This window comes from Ovis aries, chromosome 18, assembly GCF_016772045.2.
Source record: "Ovis aries strain OAR_USU_Benz2616 breed Rambouillet chromosome 18, ARS-UI_Ramb_v3.0, whole genome shotgun sequence".
Classification (NCBI taxonomy): Eukaryota; Metazoa; Chordata; class Mammalia; order Artiodactyla; family Bovidae; genus Ovis; species Ovis aries.
Genome location: NC_056071.1, coordinates 31,963,369 through 31,978,628, shown reverse-complemented (window position 1 = coordinate 31,978,628; position 15,260 = coordinate 31,963,369).

Genomic DNA, 15,260 nt, shown 5'->3' with positions numbered 1-15,260 from the left:
AATTATTGGTAAGTATGATCCCGTTGCCATTTACTTTATTGTTTTGGGTTCGAGTTTAAACACCCGTTTTGTGTTTCCTGTCTAGAGAAGATCCTTTAGCATTTGTTGGAGAGCTGGTTTGGTGGTGCTGAATTCTCTCAGCTTTTTCTTGTCTGTAAAGCTTTGATTTCTCCTTCATATTTGAATGAGATCCTTGCTGGGTACAGTAATCTGGGCTGTAGGTTATTTTCTTTCACCACTTTAAGTATGTCTTGCCATTCCCTCCTGGCCTGAGGAGTTTCTATTGAAAGATCAGCTGTTATCCTTATGGGAATCCCCTTGTGTGTTATTTGTTGTTTTTCCCTTGCTGCTTTTAATATTTGTTCTTTGTGTTTAACCTTTGTTAATTTGATTAATATGTGTCTTGGGGTGTTTCACCTTGGGTTTATCCTGTTTGGGACTCTCTGGGTTTCTTGGACTCGGGTGATTATTTCCTTCCCATTTTAGGGACGTTTTCAACTATTATCTCAAGTATTTTCTCATGGTCTTTCTTTTTGTCTTCTTCTGGGACTCCTTTGATTCGAATGTTGGGGCATTTAACATTGTCCCAGAGGTCTCTGAGATTGTCCTCATTTCTTTTAATTTGTTTTTCTTTTTTCCTCTCTGATTCGTTTATTTCTACCATTCTATCTGCTACTTCACTAATCCTATCTTCTGCCTCCATTATTCTACTATTTGTTCCCTCCAGAGTGTTTTTGATATCATTTATTGCATTATTCATTATATATTGATTCTTTTTTATTTCTTCCAAGTCCTTGTTAAACCTTTCTTACATCTTCTCAATCCTTGTCTCCAGGCTGTTTATCTGTGATTTCATTTTGTTTTCAAGATTTTGGATCATTTTCACTATCATTATTTGGAATTCTTTATCAGGTAGGTTCCCTATCTCTTCCTCTTTTGTTTGGTTTGGTGGGCATTTATCCTGTTCCCTTACCTGCTGGGTATTCCTCTGTCTCTTCATCTTGTTTATATTGCTGTGTTTGGGGTGGCCTTTCTGTATTCTGGCAGTTTGTGGAGTTCTCTTTATTGCAGAGTTTCCTCGCTGTGGGTGGGGTGTACAGGTGGCTTATCAAGGTTTCCTGGTTAAGGAAGCTTGTGTGGGTGTTCTGGTAGGTGGAGCTGGATTTCTTCTCTCTGGAGTGCAATAAAGTGTCCAGTAATGAGCTATGAGATGTCAGTGGGTTTGGAGTGACTTTAGGCAGCCTGTATATTGAAGCTCAGGGCTATGTTCCTGTGTTGCTGGAGAATTTGCGTGGTATGTCTTGCTCTGGAACTTGTTGGCCCTTGGGTGGTGCTTGGTTTCAGTGTAGGTATGGAGGCATTTGATGAGCTCCTGTTGATTAATATTCCCTGGAGTCAGGAGTTCTCTGGTGTTCTCAGGATTTAGACTTAAGCTTCCTGCTTCTGGTTTTCAGTCTTATTTTTACAGTAGCATCAAGACTTCTCCATCTATACAGCACCGTTGATAAAACATCTCCTTTCAAAGACAATGGGCTGCTTTTCTGGGTGCCTGATGTTCTCTGCTAGCATTCAGAAGTTGTTTTGTGGAATTTTCTCAGCGTTCATACGTTCTTTTGATGAATTTGTCGGGGAGAAAGTGGTCTCCCCATTCTATTCCTCCGCCATCTTAGGACCACCTCCTCTCTGCTTTTTAATATGCTATCTAGGTTGGTCATAACTTTTCTTCCAAGGAGTAAGCGTCTTTTAATTTCATGGCTGCAATCACCATCTGCAGTGATTTTGGAGCCCCCCAAAAATAAAGTCTGACACTGTTTCCACTGTTTCCCCATCTATTTCCCATGAAGTGATGGGACCAGATGCCATGATCTTCGTTTTCTGAATGTTGAGCTTTAAGCCAGCTTTTCCACTCTCCTCCTTCACTTTCATCAAGAGGCTTTTTAATTCCTCTTCACTTTCTGCCATAAGGGTGGTGCCATCTGCAAATCTGAGGTTATTGATATTTCTCCCTACAATCTTGATTCCAGCTTGTGCTTCTTCCAGCCCAGCGTTACTCATGATGTACTCTGCATATAAGTTAAATAAGCAGGGTGACAATATACATACAGCCTTGATGTACTCCTTTTCCTATTTGGAACCAGTCTGTGTTCCATGTCCAGTTCTAACTATTGCTTCCTGACCTGCATATAGGTTTCTCAAGAGGCAGGTCAGGTGGTCTGGTATTCCCATCTCTTTCAGAATTTTCCACAGTTTCTTGTGATCCACACAGTCAAAGTCTTTGGCATAGTCAATAAAGCAGAAATAGCTGTTTTTCTGGAACTCTGTTGCTTTTTCAATGATCCAGTAGATATTAGCAATTTGATCTCTGGTTCTTCTGCCTTTTCTAAAACTAGCTTGAACATCTGGAAGTTCATGGTTCATGTATTGCTGAAGCCTGGCTTGGAGAATTTTGAGCATTACTTTACTAGTGTGTGAGATGAGTGCACTTGTAGTGTAGTTTGAGCTTTCTTTGGCATTGCCTTTCTTTGGGGTTGGAATTCTGGTCAGATTTTTCAGTGTATTTTTTTTTCCAGTTTTTAAATTTTTCTAAAATGGGAATAAACAGAGTGGACTTGTTTAGAAAAATTTAAAAACTGGAAGAAAAAAGTATACACTGAAAAATCTGACCAGAATTACTTACAGCGACAGCTAGACCAATTAGTCAAGTTAAAGACTGACCAAAGAACCTGAGTCCCTTGGCTCCATCCTTCAGTGATGACCCAAAGCCTTTTACACTGGAGTAGACAAAATACCAGGGGACATCGGAACTATCACAACATTGTTAATTGGCTATACTCCAATATTTTTAAAAGTTTTTAAAAAATAGCCAGAGGATAAAACTTTCTGGGTCTCATTGCAAAACTGAGTCCCCCCTAAAACTGAGTTCCCCTACCAAGTTTTTGATTAACTTCTCTGTCCAAAACGCTATTCTCTTTCTTGTCCCATTCCTGTTCCCCCTACAACTGAGGAATATCAAAGCAAAGAGAAGATTAAAACTGAGCAAGATCCTATCAGACCTTCCCAGTGACAAGACCCCTCTGTGTCCCCCACTTCTTGTTTGTAGAAAAAGATTTCATCTCCTAGACCTTCCCTGAGTTCCAAACAGCAGGTTCGAGAAGTTAGCAACTAGAGAAGTGAGGGAATGCAAAATCAAATGAAAAGCTGTCCATCAAGAAAAACAATGGTAACTTAAACAAATAGTTCAGTAATAAAAGAATCTTGGCTCTTCCTCAAGGGCTCTAGATAACCATCTGATTCAGAGCTTTGAGTTGTTTTGCAGAAACTAAAACCCTCCCCTGGCAAAGGAAGGAGACTCATTGACCACAAGGACATGGACCCCAGACTGGCTGGAATCAGGTGGATGATAAAAATTCCTGAAATATCACCCTGTTGCCTCACAACCAGCCAATCAGAAGAAAGTCCACAAGCTGCACCCATCACCCCTAATGTTGCCTTTCAAAACACTTTCCTGAAAGCCCTTGGGGAGTTCAGGTCTTTTGAGCAAAAACTACCTGCTTTCATTGCCTGGTGCTCTGCAATAAACTCTGTACTTTCTTTCACAACAATCCAATGTCAGTAAATTGGCTTTGCTGTGGAGTCAGACTGCTGCTGCTAAGTCGCTTCAGTCGTGTCTGACTCTGTGCGACCCCATAGACGGCAGCCCACCAGGCTCCCCGTCCCTGGGATTCTCCAAGCAAGAACACTGGAGTGGGTTGCCATTTCATTCTGCAATGCATGAAAGTGAAAGTGAAAGAGAGGTCGCTCAGTCGTGTCCGACTCTTCGAGACCCCATGGACTGCAGCCTACCAGGCTCCTCCGTCCATGGGACTTTCCAGGCAAGAGTACTGCAGTGGGGTGCCATTGCCTTCTCTGGTGGAGTCAGGCAAAGGAACCCAAATTTGGTTCAGTAGCAGCTGTAAGACCAGGACCTGCTGATGGGGTCCTAATGGAGGCTATGGTTAAAAGAGTAGGAGTTAACAGAATTGAGATGAAAGTTTCTAGGGAAACTGAAATATCTGAATGGGCTTTTTGTAAGATGGTGGTGTCTCTTTTGCCTGATTTGAACAGAGGAGCCTGGCAGGCTACAGGCCATGGGGTCACAAAGAGTGAAACACGACTGAGCAACTGAACAACAACAGTCGTGGGGACAGACATTGTGTCTCACTGGGAAATGTTTCCCCACCTGTAACACAGGGCGCAGAAATCCAGCCTCAGGCAATGTTAATTAAACACGCTGAAGAAACTAGTAGGGATGACTGAACCCATACAATGTGAGGTAAAAACTGGGGATTCACATTGTGTGGGTTCAGTTGCCCCTACTAATATCAAGGGGTTAAAATGAGCAATAGTGAAAGCTTTTTGCCCATAGGGTGAATTGATCTGGGGTTGATTTATGTGCTTGGAAAAGGGGTCTTTGTTGAATGCCTTGTGCAAACTTTTGAAGGCATAGTACACTGAACTCTAAAGTTTTAGAACATAAAAATCTTTTGATTTCCCATTTAGTTGAAACTCTCACTGATATAAAGAAGCAAAGTGAGAAAAAATGTAGTTGGGCAAATCAATCTTTTGATATCATTTAGACAGCAGTCCACTTCTTTGGGGAATTGAAAGTAACTGTCTGTGTCTTGAAAACTCTACAAAGTCAGAAATATAACTAGACTGAGCCTAGTTAACTTGGATCGGGTAAAACTTGAAACCAAAGAAGAGACCTTTTAAAAAATATAAATTGCTGGAGTTCTCCCTTACCCAAAAAACTAGCTCACAGGGCTTCCCTAGTGGTTCAGTGCTAAAGAATTCACCTGCCAATGCATGAGATGTGAATTTGATCCCTGGTCTGGGAATATCCCACTTGCTGCAGAGCAACTAAGCCCATGAGCCACAACTACTGAAGACTGGGCCGCCTAGAGCCCCCTGCAGCAAGAGAAGACACTGCAAAGAGAAGCACTCGTGCCACAACTAGAGAGTAGACACCGATCGCCGCAACTAGAGAAAAGCCTGCACGCAGCCACGGAGACCCAGCACAGCCAAAAGCAAATAAATCAAATTATTTTCAAAACACTAGTTCACAGCCTACGTAAGGATTTATTCAGGACAAATACAAATCTTAAAATTCCTTTCCACAAATAGTGAAAAGCCTTAGCCATCAGAGCAAATAAACTTAACTTATTCCAACTGCTATTTATAAACTAATGAGTTTTATACTGTTATGTCTGATTCACAACTAAAAGTTTTAAATGCAAGCTATAAGGTCTCTGGTTGTGTCTGTCTTTAAGTCTAAATGTGTACATTATAGATGTGGTAGTTTTCTACCTCTGGATGTATTGCCAAAATTAATTTGTAAAAGATCTCTATTTAATGGGCTTAAAAGTAAACACAAATCAAATAACTCTAAATCTCAAAAGTGTAACAGAAACTAATCCAAACATTTTTCAGGTTCACACGTTCTGGGACTAGTGCACGCGTGCGTGCTCAGTCGTGTCTTACTCCTTGCAGTCCCAGAACTGCGGCTCCTCTGTCTATAAACTTGTCCAGGCAAAAACACTGGAGTGGGTTGCCATTTCCTACTCCAAGGGTTCTAGGACTAATCTTTAGTAAATAAAAGCAAATTTTAAATTATTGGCTTAATTAAAATAAGCATGTTTTTACTGTTATCAGCATTAAATGTAAAACTTTTATTGTACTTAGGCTTACCACAAGCCAAATAAGCTTATGCTATCCCTGTTACAAAATCTATCAGCAAGAAAAATCGCTTGGGATGATGGGTGATTTTACAGAGAGAAAAAAGCTGTTTCGGCAGAAACTATAAGACAGCAGTTGTGGATGCTAGATTCCGGTTCTGTTTATTATCTTTGAGGTTTTTGTTTTTCCATCAGTAAGCTGGACTGGATCCTGAATTCTTAGGGTTTCCTCAAATATTTGACTACAGCTCTCCACACTCTTCCAATTTTTTTCCTACTTTGACTTGGAATCATTGAGAACTAAAACCATCCTTTTTCCTGAAGCCCTGCAAACTAAAGCTCGATGATTGGATAGAAACTTCAGAGAAATCACCACAACAGCTCATGTTTAAACAGCTTTCACTTCTCTTGTTGTTGGGGCCACTCAGAAAGTTTACCTAAATACCTGACAGCATCGTCACAGACATTTCAAACTTCAGCAGGTGGTTCGACCCTCACACCTAGAGACCTTGACTGGTAGCTTTCAGGACTCAGACACTGGGTTTATATTAATAATTTGCCCCAATCACTAACCTTTGTTTTCCTCCACAGAAATGCTCTTATTAAATACCTGATTGCTAGCACGTTATACACCTAACTTGGAGAATCCCCCTGTGTCAGCATCTCCTAAAATGAGTCCTATTATCAGGACTAAGAGAGATGGAACAATCCACCAACTCAGCTTCTAGAATGTGAAACTTCTGAAAAATTTCAAAGGCAGGACTGCAAGGAAGCAAAACATGCCCAAAATATCTCTGAAATGCATATTGTTTCAAGATGGAAACAAAAGACTCAGGTAGAAGCGTTTAATTTTCTCCCAAATTCCCTGAAGAATTTAAATAGAAGGTCTGTTTCAGAAACAGACTTATTATCAGAAACATCTACAAAGAATACAGGCTAAGTACCATGAGGTCACAGAGTCCAACAATACTGAACAACTGGGCAGGCTCGCATGCAGGCACCAGCATGTGCATGGGGGCGGGGGCAATGCTTGGAGATAGGAGACCACTCCATCCCATTGTCTCTGCTGCTGCTACTGCTAAGTCGCTTCAGTCGTGTCTGACTCTGTGCGACCCCATGGGCTACAGCCTACCAGGCTCCTCCGTCCATGGGATTTTCCAGGCAAGAGTACTGGAGTGGGTTGCCATATGGCCCATCAAACATTTATTTACCAAGCGTTTGCTTTTCTATCTCCCTGCCCCTTCAAAGTCTTAAACTCCTTTCTTCAGCATCCTCTTTTGTCTTCAGTTGAAGATGGTATCTATGGTGAAGGTTTCAGCCATTTTGGCGACTTACTCAGTTTTCCTGGGTCTTTCCCATGTATTCATGTTACTAACTTCTTTTTATTTTCTCCTGTTACTCTGTCTCATGTCAATTTCATTCTTATACCAGGCAGAAGAACTTAAAAAGGTAAAGGAAAATTTTCTCCTCTCAACAGTCTTCAGGTAAGTCCCAAAATAAAACTGAAATCCACTGTTCTCACCTTGTGTGTGTGTGTGTGTGTGTGTGTGTGTGTGCTTTTTTTTTTTTCAGTTGATAGTACAAAGGCTTGACCTGGAATTCCTGTAGTCAGAGAGGCTCCGCAAAGCGCAGGAGACCCCTGTGTCTCTAAACTCAGTGCCAGCCCCAGTGGGCCCTCGTAATGATACAGAAATGGTTCAGATTTACGCCTGTCTTCTACTGGGGCCCTTTGCTCACCACCTCTGTTGTGGGACCTATTGGAACTGAATCCCCCTAAAACTGAGTTCCCTTACTGAGTTTATGATTAATCTTCTTTTTTTTTTTTAAATGTATTTGGCTGCGTCAGGTCTTAGCTGTGGCACAGAGGATCTCCGTTGTGGTGCTCGGGCTTTTTTCTAGCTGTGTCGTGCAGGTTTATTTGCCCCACAGCATATGGGATCTCAGTTCCTCCATCAAGGATCAAATCTGAGTCCCATGCATTGAAAGGTGGGTTCTTAATCACTAGACCACACCAGGAAAGTCCCTGATTAATCTTTATGCCTAAAACTTTATTCCTTTTCTTTATCCCCTCTGACCTCAATCCTGGGCTAAACAGAGTTAAATGAATAAGTGTTATTGTCAATAACATCATTAATGTACTAAAATTTGCTGTTCTAGATATCATCATCAACGTAAAAACTCAAGTTGTTTCTTCAGGACAGGATAAGCTAACAGATCCCCAAGCCATAGAGAATTATAAACCAGGGACATCTTGATTCCCAAAACTACATTTAAGAAATGCCACATAAGTGTCACAAGACTATGCTTCATGCCAGCCTCTTTGCTCGTCCCCATTTAAAAAACCTCTAACTTGGACTTTCCTGGTGGTACAGTGGATATGAATCCACCTGCCAATGCAGGGGACACAAGCTTGATCCCTGGTCCAGGAAAATCCCACATGTCAAGGAACAGCTAAGCCCAAGCATCACAAGTATTGAGCCCGTGCACCTAGAATGCAGGCTCTGCAACGAGAGAAGCGACTGCACAGAGAAGCTGATGCATCGCAACTAGAGAAAGCCCGTGAACAGCAACACAGTCCTATGGCAACCCAAACTGAAATTAATTAGTTAATTAACAAAATGAATAAAAACCGCTAACTCAAAGACCAAGCAGAGTGGCTCTGAGGCTTGTATCTCACTCCCTTGCTTGGCACCCTGAAATAACCACTGTACTTTCTTTCACCACAGCCTGGTGTCAGCAGGTTGGCTTTGGTGCAAGTCAGGCAGGCAGACTCAAATTTGGTTCAGTAATGCTAGCTGCTGCAGGAATCTATAAGGTTGTGCAGACAGCCTGGTGTTGGGGTTAATGATGAGGGGCCCAAGAGGAGATTGGAGCCACCTTGCAACTTTGGGATGACATACATCTTAGTTGCCACCTCATTATTTCTGTGCATATGATTATCAACTGTTTTTGTATAGTTCTATGATTTTTCAAATTCTACTTTTTCTGCTCACAAAAAAAAATGCCTATACTTTCTGAAAATGTTGTAATTGACAGGTATTGTGATGATTTTTAAAGATATTATGATCTGTAAAAAATAAACTTAATTACAGTAATGCTTGCTCACTGTAGAACACTAAGAAAAAGGACAAATAAGAAAAATTGAAATCTCCTGAGCCTTTCATGTGGAGTGAAAGAAACCAGACATGAAAGGGTATATACTGTTGCATTCCATTTTGACAAAGTTCAAGAATTGGCAAAATGAATTTGTGCCGTTTAGAAGTGATTCTCTTGTGGGATAGTAACTAGGAGAGGGAATGTAAGAACTTCCTGGGGTCCAGGGATGTTATCTGTCTTAATCTGTGTGTTTATATTTGTAAAAATTCACCTGAGCCATCAACTTGCAACATTAGTATTATATGAAATATACACAATTAAAATATAAAGAAAAAGAATGGGCCTTTGCAAAGAGGAAACTGCCTCACCGAGTAGGAGTTAAATCCAAATCAAGCAGATCCCGGATCCTTAGGCAGAGTGGAAGGAAGTCCTTGGCTGAGGGTGAGCACTGCAGACAGAACACAGACGATCAGACCGGGGAGGGCAGCGGAAGCCCTGGTCCTGAGAAGCTGTGCCCAGCACCGCCCTTCTGGTATGGAAGGGCAGCAGTTCACCCAGTGGGTTCCAGCAAGGATGACAGCATCGCCCTACCCGAACATCTGTCCTGCTGGCCCAGAAAGTGGCCATCAGACTCACTGTTTATGGAGCCAATGAATCAAAAACCGTCTTTTATCCAAAAAATGCTGGGGGACTTCCCTGGTGGCCCAGTGACTAAGACTCTGTATTCCCAACGAAGGAGGCCCACGTTTGATCCCTGGTCAGGGAACTAGATGCCGCTTACAGCAACTAAGAGCTTACAGGCCGCAACTAAAAATAAAAAGATCCCACATGCCGCAGTGAAGATGGAAGATCCCATTTGCCACAACTAAGACTCAAGACAGCCAAAAAACAAAATAACTGCTGGGCATCCAGGGCTGTGCTGTCCCAGGGACAAATGCCTACACATTGCTTTCTTTTTAGAGATTATCCATTTAAGAACCCACACCCCGTTTAGAGGCAAAAGCCAGAAGCTCCCTTTCCCAGCATCCCTTGTACCCAGTGGCAGGCCAATGACTTGGGCTCCACCAATCAAATGCCACCTTTGTGAAATGTTAGTTGAGAAGCTAGTGACATGGAGAGGTAGCACCATGTGGAAGGTATCTGGCACCTGTTGCGGCAGAGACCTCCAGGTTGGGCAGCTGCAGTGTGTGAGCCTGGGGCAGAGGGGAGTGCAGGGGGAGGAAGGGCATGGGCAGGGATCAGTGGGTGGCCACCAAGGCAGCCCTGGGATATGATTCAACTGATGTTTCTGACACTGTGGCATCCAAGCCTGATTAACTTCCCTCTGAGAGATTTTGTGAATGACACAGTAACCCTTGATAAGTTCTTTCCCTGAGAAATACTAGCTGGAGTGAATTCTATTCTTGACAACTAAGCACTCTCAATGAATCAATAGTAAACAAAATTGGCTTAAAGCTCAACATTCAGAAAACTAAGATCATGGCATCCGGTCCCATCACTTCATGGCAAATAGATGGGGAAACGGTGGAAACAGTGGCAGACTTTATTTTGGGGGGCTCCAAAATCACTGCAGATAGTGACTGCAGCCATGAAATTAAAAGACGCTTGCTCCTTGGAAGAAAAGCTATGACCAACATAGACAGCATACTAAAAAGCAGAGATACTACTTTGCCAACAAAGGTCCATCTAGTCAAGGCTATGGTTTTTCCAGTAGTCATGTATGGATGTGAGAGTTGGACTATAAAGAAAGCTGAGCGCTGAAGAATTGATGCTTTTGAACTGTGGTGTTGGAGAAGACTCTTGAGAGTCCCTTGGACTTCACGGAGATCCAACCAGGCCATCCTAAAGGAGATCAGTCCTGAGTGTTCATTGGAAGGACTGATGTTGAAGCTGAAACTCCAATACTTTGGCCACCTAATGTGAAGAGCTGACTCACTGGAAAAGACTCTGATGCTGGGAAAGATTGAAGGCAGGAGGGGAAGGGGATGACAGAGGATGAGATGGTTGGATGGCATCACCAACTCAATGGACATGAGTTTGGATAAACTCTAGAAGTTTGTGATGGACAGGGAGGCCTGGTGTGCTGCAGTGCATGGGGTCACAAAGAGTTGGACATGATTAAGCGACTGAACTAAACTGAACTATATTGGTAAAAGTCCATCACACTCCTACATGTCATTTGTCATTTACACCTAAATTAATAAAGCTAGGTTGGACCATTTTGTATCATCTTACTTTTAATTTATCCCCTATGATTTGTTATGGAGACATTCTGGGAACCAAAGAGAGAAGGTCTCATAACAAAGTACTTTTGAGGGACCTCCTTGGTGGCCCAGTGGTTAAGATTCTGCACTTCCAATGCAGGAGACAAAGATCTCACATGTTGTGGGACATGGCCAAAACAAAAAACCAAGAAGCAAAACAAAGTGGTGTTTGATGAAAACAGGGGGCCATGGGTTTGTCATGGGGACGGCCTCTGTAATACCTGTCATTCTCTCACACTAACTAAGATAAACATAAACCAAATGTCAACTGAAGAAAAAAGATGCACAACATGAGAGCTGTGAGGTCAGTTTTATTGGGAGACTTATTGAGGACTATAGCCCAGGACACAGTCTCTCAGACAGCTCTGAAGAACTGTGCCAAAGAGGTAAGGAGAGAAGTGAGTGTATACACAATTTTAGAGTCAGTGTATACACACATTTCGCTAGAAGGCTACTGTTAAGTCATGAGGAATGTTATCTCAGTAAATTAGTTCTTTTGCAAGTATGCAAGGTGGAGGAATCTGTGTTCAGACAATTTTCTTCTCAAAATATCTAACCTCTGGAGGCCTCTTATACTTGTTTTCCCAGACCACAGACTGCCTCATTCTTGATCTTTGCCCTGAATTCCTTCCAGGATGAACTGTAGGTAGAACTTGATGGTGGACAAACATTTTGATGTATTTCCTTTAGTCCTGTTTCCTAGCTCCTCATCCGATTTTCAGGACCTTCCTTAGAAGGAGTGCATGGAAGGTTAAATGTTGAGATCTTGCTATTCTGACAATGCCTTTATTCTACTCTCAACCTTGATGGCGAGTTTAGCTGGATATAGAATCTTGGAACTGTTGTTGAGAAGTCCAAAGCCATTCTGATTCCTGAACCTTCACGTTTGCCTTCTTTCCACACCCCTCCCCCAACTGTTCCTAGAACCTTCTCTTTATTTTGGTTGCTTCAAATTTCACAATGCATCTTGTCACATTAGTTCTGGGGCTGGATCCTTGGTAAGCCCTTTTAATCTAGAAACTCACATCCTCAAATTCCTGGATATTTTCTTGTATAATTTATTTCATAATTTCTCCCTTTCAATTTCTCTTTTCTCTATTTCTAGATCTCCTAGTTGTTACATGTGAACCTCCTGGATTTATCTCTTTTTTTTTTTTATCTTTTCTCTCCCATACTACATTTCTCTGTCTCTTCATTCCATCCAATGAGAGACTCTGTCCTTCAACTTCCAGTCTCACGGCTACTACAGCCATGAAATTAAAAGATGCTTGCTCCTTGGAAGAAAAGCAATGGTAAACCTAGACAGCTTATTAAAAAACAGAGACATCACTTTGCCGACAAAGGTCCATCTAGTCAGAGCTATGGTTTTCCAGTAATCATGTACAGATGTGAGTGTTGGACTGTAAAGAAGGCTGAGCTTCAAAGAATTGATGCTTTTGAACTGTGGCGTTGGAGAAAACTCTTGAGAGTCCTTTGGACAGCAAGGAGATCAAACCAGTAGATCCTAAAGGAAATCAACCCTGAATATTCTTTGGAAGGACTGATGCTGAAGCTGAAGAAGCTCCTATATTTTGACTACCTGATGAGAAGAGTCAACTCATTGGAAAAGATCCTGAGGCTGGGAAAGATTGAGGGCAAGAGGAGAAGGGGGCAACAGAAGACGAGATGGTTGGATGGCATGACTGACTCAATGGACATGAGTTTGAGCAAACTCAGGGAGATAGTGAAGGTCAGGGAAGCCTGGAGTGCTGCAGTTCATGGGGTGGCAAAGAGTCAGCATGACTTAGCAGCTGAACAACAGTCAATTGTTTAGCTCCCTTGGGCCCTTTCCTGTGTCTGAATGTGGACACATTATGGACCTGACAGCTTCTCTAATCTCTGAAGATACTAATCACAGGGTTGCTTTTTAAGTTTTTTTGTTTTCAATTCCCTTTTGTTCTCTGTACTATCTCTGTTTCCTCTGAGTTCCTTTTTCTATTTGTTTCAGTCTGTACTTTTCATGTCAGAAGTTTCCTCAAATGTCTACTGATTTTTGGCAGTTCCCTAGGAGTCCTGCCTTGACTCCAAATTTAACAATCAGGACCCAAAAGGCTGGGGCTTCCCTGGTGGCCCAGAGGGTAAGAATTTGCCTGTAAGGCAGGAGACCTGGGTTTGATCCCTGGGTTGGGAAGATCCCCTAGAGTAGGAAATGGAAACCCACTCCAGTATTCTTGCCTGGAGAATTCCATGGACTGAGGAGCCTGACAAGCTACAGTCCATGGGGTCGCAAAGAGTCAGCCACAGCTGAATGACTGAGCATACACATGCACGCGCGCGCACACACACACACACACACACACACAAGGCTGAGCAGGTGAACAAGGCTTGCCAAGCTGTGGCTTCAGGGCAAGGTCATGAGAGAGGACTCTGACAGATCTCCTGTGTCAGCGGTTACAAGACTTTTCACTTAGGCTGATCATTTTCCCTAAGGAAGAATCTTGTACATTTTCAGTACGAGACATCTCACTCACTTCATTGCAGTTGGTATCCCCAGGCCCAGAGCCTTCTTGGTTCAATGAATCCAGGAAGTAAACTTCAGCACTTTGACCCAGGAACCCTCCAGACATCCTGTGCACCCAGCTATGATCATTATGTTTATACAGTTTTCTGTGCTGCCACATGGTCAGCATCTTCATACGCATTTCTCATTTGTTATTAAACGCCCCTGAACTGTCTCTCCGAAAAGTTGCATCACATTCTGTGAGTGAGTTTATCTGTGTCTTGTTCTTTTAAGTTCAAAACTCTGAGCTTCAGAGGTCTACTTGGGTGATTAGGTGGGGCCGGATTTTGCCAGGTCACAACCAAGAGGTGGGGGAGGGGAAGCTGGCACTTTTACTTATTTCCCCACCTGCAGCATTTGACATCTCTGCTCCAGACACTGGGCCAGGTTAATGGTTTGCGGTGGAGAGGGGGGTGGTCCAAAGGCCATGCGGTCCCTGACCCCATGGAGGGCACAGTTAGGGGAGGCAGTGAGAAAGCCTTGAGGCAGGGAAGGACTAGATGGATTCTGGCCTCCAAAGAGAAGGATGAAGTAGGATTCGTGGGCTGAGGCTTGGTGGCCCCCATGGGCTCCCAGATGAGAATCTGCAAAGAGGACAAAGGAGAAACATGTAGAGGAGACAGGAAAAGAAACAGGAGAAAGCCAAGGGCAGCAGGTTTTATGAGGAGAGCGGATAAGGTGGTTAAACCTCCCCAAGGGAGGGGGCGATGGTCTGGGTCTGTCAGTACTGGCATTTTTCTTTTTGTCTTGGGTTGTTTTTTTTTCAGCTTGCATTCCTTTTATTTTTGGCTGTGTCGGGTCTTAGTTGCTGCATGCAGTCTCTTCGTTGCAGCACATGAACTTCCCTCTAATTGTGGCGCATGGATTCCAGACCATGGACTCCGTAGTTGCAGTATGGAGGCTCAGCTGCCCCTCAGCATGTAGGAATCTTAGCTCCTGGACCAGTGATCGAGCCCATGTTCCCTGCATTGGAAGGTGGATTCTTCCCCACTGGACCACCAGGGAAGTCCCAGTATTGGCATTTTTCACTCCTCGAATGTCTGTGCCTTTGGTTTCCTGACACTGGACAGTCTCATGGAGGGTTAGATCAGCGAGGGGTTTGCCTAAGTGAAGGGCCATCCACTGCCTGCTGATTTCATGCCAGTTTCCTCCTCTCCAAGGCAACAGATGAAGGATCAGTTCCAGAGAACTAATGAGAAGGGAATGGGAGAGAAGAGACAGGGAGAAGTAAGATCACAGTTTGGAATCAAGCTGACCAGGTTGACTATGGCTCTACATTTTACCAGCTGGTGACCCACGACATGCATGCATCTTTGCTGAGAGTGAGTAAAGGGGCACTGAGGGAGTGGGGACAAGGCCAGTGAGGAAGGAAGGTGATCAGCTCCAGAGAATATTCTTTTTAAGTCATACCATATCCAGCAGTGAAAGATATCAGGGTGAAGGAGGGGAAAAACCAATTGCAATTGGTAAAATGAGCCATCTGACAGGGTCATCTGAAGTCAGAACACAGTACTCAGAGCCCTCTGCAGAAGCCTTGCACTCTAGAACCGTGGGTATGGACCTTCCCTAGGAGCAGTGAGGTGATGGGCAGAAGGAACCCGGACAGGACCCAGATGAGGCAGACAGGTCCAGTTAGGGTGTTTTCTG